This window comes from Ylistrum balloti, unplaced genomic scaffold, assembly GCF_031769215.1.
Source record: "Ylistrum balloti isolate Yb309-2 unplaced genomic scaffold, AGI_CSIRO_Ybal_v1 Utg370416, whole genome shotgun sequence".
Lineage (NCBI taxonomy): Eukaryota > Metazoa > Mollusca > Bivalvia > Pectinida > Pectinidae > Ylistrum > Ylistrum balloti.
In genome coordinates, this window is record NW_026782282.1 from 1,887,137 (window position 1) to 1,900,694 (window position 13,558).

Here is a 13,558-nt window from a genome sequence, read left to right on the forward strand (position 1 = left end):
ATGCTGTGCTTTCTCAGGAAAATGATGCTGTTATGTGCATGTTGATTGATTGACTTTGATGCTTATATATTATTCAGTGTGTGTGGTCAGTGTATCAGTGTGTACCGTATGTGTGGTGATGATGATGTGTCTTTGTGTATGTGTGTGCGACTTCTGTGATTTGTGTGTGTGGTTACTAAGTTTTCCAATGTGTACCATGTGTGTGATGATGATGTGTCTTTGTGTATGTGTGGGTGAATTCTGTGATTCATTTGTTTGGTTGAGTCAGTGTATCAGTGTGTACCCTATGTGTGGTGATGGTGTGCTATTGTGAATGTATTTGGATGACTTCTGTCAGGATATGGGCTTATTCCAAGAAAATCACCAATGATAGCCTTTACTTGTAATAATAAAGAAAAGAGATGAGCGGGTTGGTTTAAAATGACAGCCTTTACTTGTAACAATACAGAACAGAGATGAGCAGGTTAGTTTAAAATGATAGCCTTTACTTATAATGATACAGAACAGAGATGAGCGGGTTGGTTTAAAATGACAGCCTTTACTTGTAACAATACAGAACAGAGATGAGCAGGTTAGTTTAAAATGATAGCCTTTACTTATAATGATACAGAACAGAGATGAGCGGGTTGGTTTAAAATGATAGCCTTTACTTGTAATTATACGAAAAAGAGATGAGCAGGTCGGTTTAAAATGACAGCCTTTACTTGTAACAATACAGAACAGAGATGAGCGGGTTGGTTTAAAATGATAGCCTTTATTTGTAATTAAACAAAAAAGAGATTAGCGGGTCGGTTTAATTAGGCATTGGCTTATTGCATGATAAATCTGTCAAATAAAATAAAATCATTTAAGAAAGATTTTGAATTGTATTACCAGTATATAAATATTTAACATTCAGTGTTATATCATTTTTGCCAGGTTTTGATCAATCTGACATTTGACCTTGATCTTGACATATGTATGATGTGTTGTAAAGACTGTTCTCTTCCAATTGAACTATTAAATGGATCATTTTGTTAAATTACGTTTTCTTAAATCACACATACATTTGTTTTTGTAATTCATTTTATTGATTAAGATAATGTATTTTTGCTGTTACATAATAAAAATTATTTTGTAACTTTGGACTTTCCAAATTGGTTTTTCATTTATTCTGGTAATGCCACTGTGCTGTACTGATAATTTTTTAACGTACCTGGCAGCCTTGTCAGGAGTGTTTGCATTTGTTTTGTCAGTCAAAGATAAAACTCTCTTTTTTGCCGGCCATTATCAGGAAATTACCTATTCAAATTTGTCAGTGATCCAAGTTCCCTGGTGCATTTTTCAACAATCCTTGTTATCAATATTTCATGGAAAATACTTGAGAGATATTTCTCAAGCTTATCTAGGTTCCCCTCTTTCCCCTGTGTTTATTTACTTTGTGTTTGCTCAAGAAAACAAAATGAAAAAGAAGAAAAATCAGTCTTGCTATCGAACCAATAGAGATCATTAAATGGTGATCTCTTGAAGACGAGGTGATTGTGTGCTGTGAAGATGAAGACAGATAATATCTGTGTCATGATGTTGGATTCTATTTGGCACATACACAAGCCCTAGACAAACATATTTGATTGAGAACTCAACTTAGAATATTTATGTTAATGGCAGGTGTTGCTTTCAAAAATTAGTTCCCATGTTAGAAATTGGTCATTTTTGTCATCATGTAACCCTGGTAAAATATTAGCCGCAATATACTTCTTGGCTAGAGAGAACTTCTCTTTAGCTCGATTGGTTGAGGGTTAGACTAGTAAGGCAGGGGTCCCGGGTTCGATCCCTAGCGGAGGCATTGAGATGAAAAATGACCTCTGTTACAATCATGGTGTTGAATTGTCATTGGTTGCAGATGGCTTCATAAATTGGAAAAAACTTACACAAAAATTCATCTTTCCAATTCTAGTTTCAATAAAGTATGTTTAAAAGTGGAAATAGCCTAGACATTATTATGTAAAACAAGGGCCATAACTCTTGAAGCAGACAATCAAATTACTGTTGTCTTTGAGAAGTCCTTACCATCTGAAATCTGACTAAAAGATTGAGTTCTTTCTAGTAAAATTGGTTAGGGATAAATAAACTTAACCATCTTCATGACATTGGGATATAAACATCAAACAAATCGTATTTCTGTGGAGGACTCTTGTGTCGTTAATGTGTAACGCTGTAATGATGTCGTATTAGGGATGACCTCCGCATACATTTGAATGTATACTGTTTTTATTTTGTAAATGAATATCATTGTTTTTCATCTTTAATTAAATTTCATTAAAATTATTTCAGAAAATCAGTAAATGATTCTTAACTGTCTTCATTTTGTAAATGAATGTCGGTGTTTTTCATCTTTAATTAAATTTCATTAATATCATTTAGTCAGATTTCAGAAGATTAGTACATGATTCTGAGCTGATGTCATTATTCTGAAGCAATTTTTCAGTGTAATTAATAAGGCAAGAAAAGCAGCTATCTTGGTAAGATGTACCTGGTATTTCATGAAAATTAAATTACGTTTTGTTGAACTGATGTATCTGAAATTTCCCTACCGAACTGATCATGCTTACAACTATTGTAGAAATTAAAAAAAGGGTTTCTTTGGAATATTGAAATTTAAAAAAAAAAAAAAAAAAAGTATTTACCTGGTAAAGTATGAGAATGAGAAAATCAAACATTCCCTCTTTTGTTACAAAATAACAAATATTTGAGAAGAAAAGATTACATCAGACTGTGTTCAGTTACCTGGCAAGTGTAAAAGCCCCAGCATACTTGAATCCAACCCATAGGCAAGATCTTGTATTACAGAAACTCTACAACTGGTGAGCATGACTTGGATTTCTAGCCAATTGTCGTTCTCGTCCTCGGGGAATATGACCCCAGTACCCTTGAATCCATGGGCAAGCTCTTATATTACAGAAGCACAACAGCTGGTGTGCCTTGATTTCATTTCTAACCAGTCGTCATCCTTGAGAAATACAATGTAACTTCAGAGGTTGACAATCCTTGATTTACATGGATATGTTAATGTTTGGATAGCACATTTTAAATTCTAATTTTTTATCTGTCCTCTGTAGACGTATTCTGTGTGTAGTCAGGGTAAATTCAAAATAAAAAAGATAGATTAGTAATTTTATTTGGGACAAGTACTACACATATTTTACAAAAATACCAGTATAGAACTTAACATTGTGAGAATGAATAGACATATCTTCTGATTAAAAGCTAGCCAAATTGCCCATAAACTATCTCTGACTCAGAATTTTGATGGGCTTACTACAGGACAATAATACTGTAAGCATTTTTTTAGTAAGACTAATGTCAGTGAAAGCCAATTCCTGTAATATGAAATGAGCTGAAAATAGCACACGCTAACTTTTCATTACAATTTTTTCACTGCATGGTCCTATCGCAAGCTAAATCTACAACCATATTTTTTTTATTTTTTTTTTTTTTTCATTTCTTAACTTTTTTTAATGATGGAATAGATGAAGAATTAAATTCAACATTTAAAAGCAGTCGTTATGAAAAATAAATGAGTTTTTTTTTTTAAATATCTTGACGCTAATAACACACCTCGGAGAGTCTCCTTCTTCATAATTAATCATCCCCTTACATCCACGTCTGGTCCACCTTATAGCTAGGAGGCATAAACTTGTGATAATTAAATTCATACAAAGCACAAAACAGAGGGAAATTATACGACACAAGGGGATGGCGACTACATTTTCAGATATCATTAGTGTGTTGGAAGGTTATCAAATTCAGATGGTTTTGGTGGCTACCAATCAATGAATGTTCGAAGGATTCCCCAGTAAGGCACTCAGTGAATGGATGTTGTTCTAGGGATTCCCCAGTAAGGCACTCAGTGAATGGATGTTTTCGGCAGTGGTATAATTATAATGGAAATCTTCCTCCATGTTGAATGGTAGTGTAACCCTTTCTTGTGTGTACAAGAAAAATTATAGCTTGACTTTTCCTGGTATATTGTGATTTAAAGTAATCATTGTGTAGTCTACTGGCTAGAACTAGAGACCACAGCAACAGAATGATATTTAGAAAGACTACGGCATACAAACATCAGACCAGTCAGCGTGGGGCTTAGGTTATGGTGATGTGAATAAGATCATTGACATGTGAAGTAGAGCCTGGAAACCAGGAAACTAATCAGTAGTCTCAATGACTGCACTGAACACACACGTGTGTGTGACCCAGGCAGAATATAAATGTGCTTGCAGATATATCTACCGATAAACCAGTGACAAGCTTCTGTGCCACATCATTGCAAACTTTACTGCAAAGGAATATGTTATGTAGATGTTTGGATTTAACTTTCAAGAAGTATCACCAGAACACTAATGAATCTGCAATTTTGTAACAAAGATTCTGACAAATATTGCAATGGAAAAATATTTGCTTTGAGTCTGATATAGCTAATCATCAGAGTTAATATGGAACATCTATGACTTCCAAAATGTCCTGAATCTTGGGAGTTAATTACAACCATTTGACATATATATGTTTTTTTATATATATATATTTTTGAGGGAAACAGAAAACAAACAAAAAAAAACAACCAAAAGTGGAGGACAGTGGATGAATCATTAATGTCTCAAAATATATCTCACTTTAAAGAAGAATGTGAGAACAATGTGACCTGATATTTCATTAGTGCTGGAATCAATAACTTGTTAGCCTCAAGTTGGTGTCTTCAGTATTTCCCATCAATTGAGGATTATTCTGATTCTCAGTTTTGTTTTCAGTAGTACCAAAGTTTGTGACAGCAGATTTTGATCACCTAGGACACTACAAACTTGTTGAAGGGTAAAAGTAGCACGGAGAAATGTTGGTATACCCAATGTCAGTATACCTTGTGTTGGTCATCGATGGAATTCTGATTCTGATATTTCTTGGATTGCTAATAATAGCATACTTGCTACATTTCCTTTGTCAGCAGTGTTGGCCTAATCGTCTCAAGCAAGATGGACAGCGAAAGATCAATATCTGCTATGAAACTGTTTAATATGGGATGAGCCATTTCATCCAAACATTTGATAGTTTGACCTCTAACTGGAATTCTTTGTTTAGGGCTGTATGCTGCCTAACATACTGAATTTATGAAGTGTGATAGAGTTGAGGTTGTTTGTGACCTTACATACTATGTTTGTGAAGCGTGATAGAGTTAAGGTTGTATGTGACCTTACATACTATGTTTGTGAAGCGTGATAGAGTTAAGGTTGTATGTGACCTTACATACTATGTTTGTGAAGTTTGATAGAGTTAAGGTTGTATGTGACCTTACATACTATGTTTGTGAAGTTTGATAGAGTTAAGGTTGTATGCGACCTTACATACTATGTTTGTGAAGTGTGATAGAGTTAAGGTTGTATGTGACCTTACGTATAATGCTTGTGAAGTGTGATAGAGTTAAGGTTGTATGCGACCTTACATACTATGTTTGTGAAGTGTGATAGAGTTAAGGTTGTATGTGACCTTACATACTATGTTTGTGAAGTGTGATAGAGTTAAGGTTGTATGTGACCTTACATACTATGTTTGTGAAGTGTGATAGGGTTAAGGCTGTATGCGACCTTACATACAATGTTTGTGGAGTGTGATAGAGTTAAGGTTGTATGCGACCTTACGTATAATGCTTGTGAAGTTTGATAGAGTTAAGGTTGTATGCGACCTTACGTATAATGCTTGTGAAATTTGATAGAGTTAAGGTTGTATGCGACCTTACGTATAATGCTTGTGAAGTTTGCTAGAGTTAAGGTTGTATGCGACCTTACGTATAATGCTTGTGCAGTATGATAGAGTTAAGGTTGTATGTGACCTTACGTATAATGCTTGTGAAGTTTGCTAGAGTTAAGGTTGTATGCGACCTTACGTATAATGCTTGTGAAGTTTGCTAGAGTTAAGGTTGTATGCGACCTTACGTATAATGCTTGTGCAGTATGATAGAGTTAAGGTTGTATGTGACCTTACGTATAATGCTTGTGCAGTATGATAGAGTTAAGGTTGTATGTGACCTTACGTATAATGCTTGTGAAGTTTGCTAGAGTTAAGGTTGTATGCGACCTTACGTATAATGCTTGTGAAGTTTGCTAGAGTTAAGGTTGTATGCGACCTTACGTATAATGCTTGTGCAGTATGATAGAGTTAAGGTTGTATGTGACCTTACGTATAATGCTTGTGAAGTTTGATAGAGTTAAGGTTGTATGCGACCTTACGTATAATGCTTGTGAAGTGTGATAGAGTTAAGGTTGAATGCGACCTTACGTATAATGCTTGTGAATTTTGATAGAGTTAAGGTTGTATGCGACCTTACGTATAATGCTTGTGAAGTTTGATAGAGTTAAGTTTGTATGCGACCTTACGTATAATGCTTGTGAAGTTTGATAGAGTTAAGGTTGTATGCTACGTTGTATTATACATACCATGCTTGTTATGTATGATAGAATTAAGGGTTAATGCTACTATGCTTGCCAGGTATGGTACTGTTAAGTTGGATGCTACCAAACACACTGTATATAATGTGTGATAAAATTGAAAGGCTTTATAATATGTTACCAATACATTTTATGTTTGCAACATGTGAAGGAGGTATGCTGCTGCCTTTGAATACTTAAATATAAATAAATATGAATGTTAGCTTTAAGCTTATATTAATCATTCTTTGTGGCCCAAATGAAAAAGTCCCCAAGGAAAACACACAGTCAGGTTGGTGACCCTATACCTTTTCACGTCTAGCGGGAATTCAAACCCCCCTCCCGCCTCCCCTCCCCGACACCTAGGTGAAAGGCAAATGTACTGCCACTGTGCCACATGACCACTCACAATGCAAAGGTTATAGACTACATTCTACACTTTTGTTTGTGAACGATCAATTACTGTGATATCATACCCATTACTTACACATTATACCAACAAGATGTGTTAGATTTTAAGGATTAATCAACCTATTGCCATGTTTTCCTGACATGTTTTCCTGCCATGTTTGATTATTATTATTATTATTTGTTTCGATTTCTGGCTATGTAGCATAGCCAGCCTATAGTGTGACATCATCGATGATGTCACTCACTTGCCAATCCCATTATGAAATTACATTGAGGAGTGAACAGATGACTTGAGTTTATTTTCTGTGTGTGCCATGTGGTAGAGTTATCGATATGCCAGCAAAATAAGACTTTCATATAAAAAATAGATAAAAAGATCTCGAAATTAAGTTTGTGTTATTATTGTTTGTTGTTAAACTTTGTTATATTATTACCACAATGTTACCTGATTTTTAAAAAGAAAAAAAATTTCAAATTTTCTCATTAAATATATTAAATATTCAAGAAACATCATCATCATCTATTTCTTCTACTGGTATCTCTGTTTCTTTTATTCAGTGCATTATTTGTGCATGTTTTGATGGAAAAAATACAATTTGAGGTGAATAGATTGCCTTTAAAAGTATTGAGAAAGCAAAGTTTGAATTTTTAAAAAATGTTATTTAAATTAAACCATGATTGAGATGTGATTCATTGTTGTTTATGTTCTATAACCAAGCATGTTTACACCTGTAACTATTCTATATGCAGCCTGTGACTCTCTATTAAGTGACTCTCTTTTAAGTGACTCTCTTTTAAGTGACTCGCTTATTGAACAATAACTTATAAGACAGTTAAAGGTAACTGGAAATTATTTGGTCTTGTCCTAAGGTATTTTACATATATAAAATCCAAGTGTGTAGTGTGTCACATGATACAAATGCACCAAAAAGATTGTACACGTGTATACAAAGATTTTTACATTATTAACAAGGAAGGAGTCACTGTACTTTCAAAGGAAAGGACATATTTCCAGCATTCATATTCAGTTCTCTATTTACTTAGGGGATTTGATTTTCAATCCCCTTGACAAATCACTTTAACTGTTTTGAAGGTGATAAGCTACTTCCTGATGTTAATTTAAATACAGGCAGGTTCATGCAATATTTAACACACTTTTACAAAATTCCATGTGAGGATGATGAGAGAGACATTTTCCATCAGAAAGAGTATTAATTCAGTATATAGCACACACATATAAAATCTTATAGCAGAAACTCATGTATTTTTTAATATAACATCCTGTTTTCTAGGTAAATAACTTTTCCTACAAATCTACTTAAAGTAGCTTATTATAGAAACACATTTCTGGATCTCAACTGATTTAAGACCAGCTTTAAAAGGATAATCAATTTGCAACATTTTGACCACTTTGTAACTTGTTGTTTCATTAAAATTATGTTGTTGACACAATAAAAAACACTTCCACACAGAAGTGAACTTATTATAAGCAGGCCAAAATGATGTTCTATGCACTTGATCATTTCAATGTTGTTTATCACATTTTTAACACAGTTTCTGATAACAACACTTCTGGGTATGTTTTTTCCTGTGGCTGTGTTATAGCTGATAAATAATGTTGATTTGGTTGAACGCACGGAAGAAGAGCCATCATAGAAGTTTCAAAAAGGACAATGGTAAATTGCACAAGGATGAATTTAAGCCTATTGTCAGAGACAAAGATTGTGGAACTAGCTTTTATTAAAAATAAAGATGTTCTATATTGATACAAAATACTTCCATGTTTTAAGTCAGAGATAAGCCTCAAATTGTACAATATGTGTGTGAGAGGAAATATCTATTACAATATCAACGTTATTAATTTCTTGCAACAATTATGAAACAAATTATTTCAACTTACATTAATCACACTTGTAAGACTAGATGTAACGTGACAGGGGTCTTGTTGTGGGAGGAAAACCGGAAAACCCATGTGGTTAGGCAGGTGACTGTTATCTTTACATCTCCAAACTAGGAATCGAATCCCGGACAGCTAGGTGAAAGGCGAGTGCATTACCACTGCACCACCTGACCCGAGGAAATATCTGGACAGGCTCCTTGATCTGTCCTATCTCATACATGTTGTACAATGTTGAACTTATCTCCATAACTTGAATGTTTGGAATATAATGCAATATTCCATACATCCTGATGTTTCCTGTGATATCTAATGGGAAACTGCTAAAATGAAAATCTGGTACACTTGATAACATGTGGCAATGTTTTTATCTGATCACTGTTTGAATCCTCAGCCTCAATGAATACCTAACTATATAAATATATACACAAAAAAGTGAGGCAATGAACTGTGAAATCATTCATTTTCCTGGGACTCAATTTTTGTGGGTTTTTTTCAACTAGTGCTAGTGTGTAACGTGTGTGATGATGTATCATTGTGTATGTATGTGTGTGCGACTTCTGTGATTTATGTGTGTGGTTACTAAGTTTTCCAGTGTGTAACATGTGTGTGATGTTGGTATGTCATTGTGTATGTATGTGTGTAAGACTTCTGTGATTTGTGTGTGGTTACTAAGTTTTCCAGTGTGAACCATGTATGTGATGATGGTGTGTCATTGTGTATGTGTATGTATGTGTGTGTGACTTCTGTGATTTATGTGTGTGATTACTAAGTTTACCAGAATGTACCATGTGTGTGATGTTGGTGTGTCATTGTGTATGTATGTGTGTGCGACTTCTGTGATTTGTGCGTGGTTACTAAGTTTTCCAGTGTGTAACACGTGTGTGATGATGGGGTGTCATTGTGTATGTATGTGTGTGCGACTTCTGTGATTTGTGTGTGGTTACTAAGTTTTCCAGTGTGTAACACGTGTGTGATGATGGGGTGTCATTGTGTATGTATGTGTGTGCGACTTCTGTGATTTGTGTGTAGTTACTAAGTTTTCCAGTGTGAACCATGTATGTGATGATGGTGTGTCATTGTGTATGTGTATGTATGTGTGTGTGACTTCTGTGATTTATGTGTGTGATTACTAAGTTTATCAGTGTGTACCATGTGTGTGATGATGGGGTGTCATTGTGTATATATGTGTGTGCAACTTCTGTGATTTGTGTGTGTGGTTACTAAGTTTTCCAGTGTAACGTGTGTGATGATGGTGTGTCAATGTGTATGTATGTGTGTGCAACTTCTGTGATTTTTGTGTGTGGTTACTAAGTTTTCCAGTGTGTAACATGTGTGTGATGTTGGTGTGTCTTTGTTTATGTGTGTGTGTGCGACTTCTGTGATTTGTGTGTGTGGTTACTAAGTTTTCCAGTGTGAACCATGTGTGTGATGATGGTGTGTCATTGTGTGTGTGTGTGTGTGCAACTTCTGTGATTTGTGTGTGTGGTTACTAAGTTTTCCAGTGTGAACCATGTTTGTGATGACGGTGTGTCATTGTGTATGTATGTGTGTGCGACTTCTGTGATTTGTGTGTGTGGTTATGAAGTTTTCCAGTGTGTAACATGTGTGTGATGATGGTGTGTCATTGTGTATGTGTATGTATGTGTGTAAGACTTCTGTGATTTGTGTGTGTGATTACTAAGTTTTCCAGTGTGTAACATGAGTGTGATGATGGTGTGTCAATGTGTATGTGTATGTATGTTTGTAACACTTCTGTGATTTGTGTGTGGTTACTAAGTTTTCCAGTATGTATCATGTGTGTGTGATGATGGTGTGTCATTGTGTATGTATGTGTGTGAGACTTCTGTGATGTGTGTGTTTGTGGTTACTAAGTTTTCCAGTGTGAACCATGTGTGTGATGATGGTGTGTCATTGTGTATGTATGTGTGTGCGACTTCTGTGATTTGTGTGTGGTTACTAAGTTTTCCAGTGTGTACCATGTGTGTGATGTTGGTGTGTCATTGTGTATGTATGTGTGTGCAACTTCTGTGATTTGTGTGTGTGGTTACTAAGTTTTCCAGTGTAACGTGTGTGATGATGGTGTGTCATTGTGTATGTATGTGTGTGTTAAGTTTTCTAGTGTGTACCATGTGTGTGATGATGGTGTATCATTGTGTATGTATGTGTGTGCGACTTCTGTGATTTGTGTGTGTGGTTACTAAGTTTTCCAGTGTGAACCATGTGTGTGATGATGGTGTGTCATTGTGTATGTATGTGTGTGCAACTTCTGTGATTCGTGTGTGGTTACAAAGTTTTCCAGTGTGTACTATGTGTGTGATAATTAGTGTGTCATTGTGTAAGTATGTGTAGGTGACTGTGGTTTATATGTGTGCATGTGTAGAAATCTGTTATCCATGGGCAGATCTAGTATCCTTAAAATACCTATAATCAAATCCATAGGAATTCAGAGAAATTATCTAGACTTATTTCAAAAAGATCACAATTTTATACAAAACCTACATTAATATGTTTGTATGAAATTCGTGAGGCATCAGGACATCCTACTAATCAGAGCGTCTCGTGACTGTTTGTGGGCTATTTGTTGATCTTTTCTCCTTTTCAGTATCTATGTTGGCAGTCCTGTCATTATTAAAAGTGTATGAACCAGGTGTTAATTCTATTTTTACTAAAATGTCAAAATTTTTAAATTCCATCCACCTAAAAAGCATTTTCTTCTTGGAAAAGGTACCAAAATGAAACACATAAAACTATATCCAATGTTCAATACTTTCTGAGAATTAGTAATAAATTTGCAAATGGCCGCTGGTAGCCATCTTTAAATTCTGGCTATATTCAAAATAAGGCATGCGTAACAATGACCAATATTGATTACATGTCCCTTAAGTTCCAACGAGATCACATCAGTAATTGCATATTTCAACAAAATTGATGCTGATAGTCATCTTGAAAATCTTCTCATGCTCAAAAGTGACATGCTGAAGAGAACCCATTTCTCTTGCATAGTTTCATGTCATGAATCTACCCAATTCTTGAGAACAAGTGAAAATGTAAGATAATATTTTACCATGTATATGAGTCTGTCATTACAGAGTTATCTCCCTTAACAGATTTATTTGTGAATGGGACAGAAATAAAAGTGAGATTTGAAACTCTTTTGCCACAAAGAATTAACAATTTTAAGTCATTTGATCTAAAACATCTTTAGGGCAAAGGAGTCAAAACGTTCACCGTGTATATACATGTATAAATGGGGTTGTATGGTAGCTTCCTATGGTTAGAGGTTTTTGCGGTTTTTTTATGGATATGCCAGCAAAATAAGACTTTAATATAAAAAAAAAAAAGATATTGAAATTAAGTTTGTGATATAATTGTTTGTTGTCAAACTTTATTATATTATTACCACAATGTTACCTGATGGCAAGATTAATTGTTATAAGTATGGTGTGAATCTGTCAAGTCATTAAATCGTTACATAATCATTGGTTAATGAAATTTGCCATGGACTTTGTTGATCTATGGATTTTCAGAGAATAAATAAAAAAAAGTGAATTCTCTGAGTTCATTAAAGAAAATTAAGCTATTAAAAAATATCATTAAGGACAGAAGTGTATGACAAAACTGATCTTTGGCTTTTAGGTAGCATGGGTTAATGGGTGGATAAATTGGTTGGTAGGTCATGATATCTTGGGTGGGTAGGGGAGTTGGGGCTGGTCTAACAAAGGCCCATATCAGTAGGTGGGTATGTTAATGGGTGGATAAGTTAGTTGGTAGGTCATAGCGTCTTGGGTGGGAAGGGGAGTTGGGGCTGGTCTAACAAAGGTCCATATCAGTAGGTGGGTATGTTAATGGGTGGATAAGTTAGTTGGTAGGTCATGGCGTCTTGGGTGGGTATGGGAGTTGGGGCTGGTCTAACAAAGGCCCATATCAGTAGGTGGGCACGTTAATGGGTGGATAAGTTAGTTGGTAGGTCATGGCGTCTTGGGTGGGAAGGGGAGTTGGGGCTGGTCTAACAAAGGTCCATATCAGTAGGTGGGCACGTTAATGGGTAGATAAGTTAGTTGGTAGGTCATGGCGTCTTGGGTGGGTATGGGAGTTGGGGCTGGTCTAACAAAGGCCCATATCAGTAGGTGGGCACGTTAATGGGTGGATAAATTAGTTGGTAGGTCATGGCGTCTTAGGTGGGAAGGGGAGTTGGGGCTGGTCTAACAAAGGTCCATATCAGTAGGTGGGTATGTTAATGGGTGGATAAGTTAGTTGGTAGGTCATGGCGTCTTGGGTGGGTATTGGAGTTGGGGCTGGTCTAACAAAGGTCCATATCAGTAGGTGGGTACGTTAATGGGTGGATAAGTTAGTTGGTAGGTCATGGCGTCTTGGGTGGGAAGGGGAGTTGGGGCTGGTCTAACAAAGGCCCATATCAGTAGGTGGGCACGTTAATGGGTAGATAAGTTAGTTGGTAGGTCATGGCGTCTTGGGTGGGAAGGGGAGTTGGGGCTGGTCTAACAAAGGCCCATATCAGTAGGTGGGCACGTTAATGGGTAGATAAGTTAGTTGGTAGGTCATGGCGTCTTGGGTGGGTATGGGAGTTGGGGCTGGTCTAACAAAGGCCCATATCAGTAGGTGGGAATATTAATGGGTAGATAAGTTAGTTGGTAGGTCATGGCGTCTTGGGTGGGTAGGGGAGTTGGGGCTGGTCTAACAAAGGCCCATATCAGTAGGTGGGTATGTTAATGGGTGGATAAGTTAGTTGGTAGGTCATGGCGTCTTGGGTGGGTAGGGGAGTTGGGGCTGGTCTAAC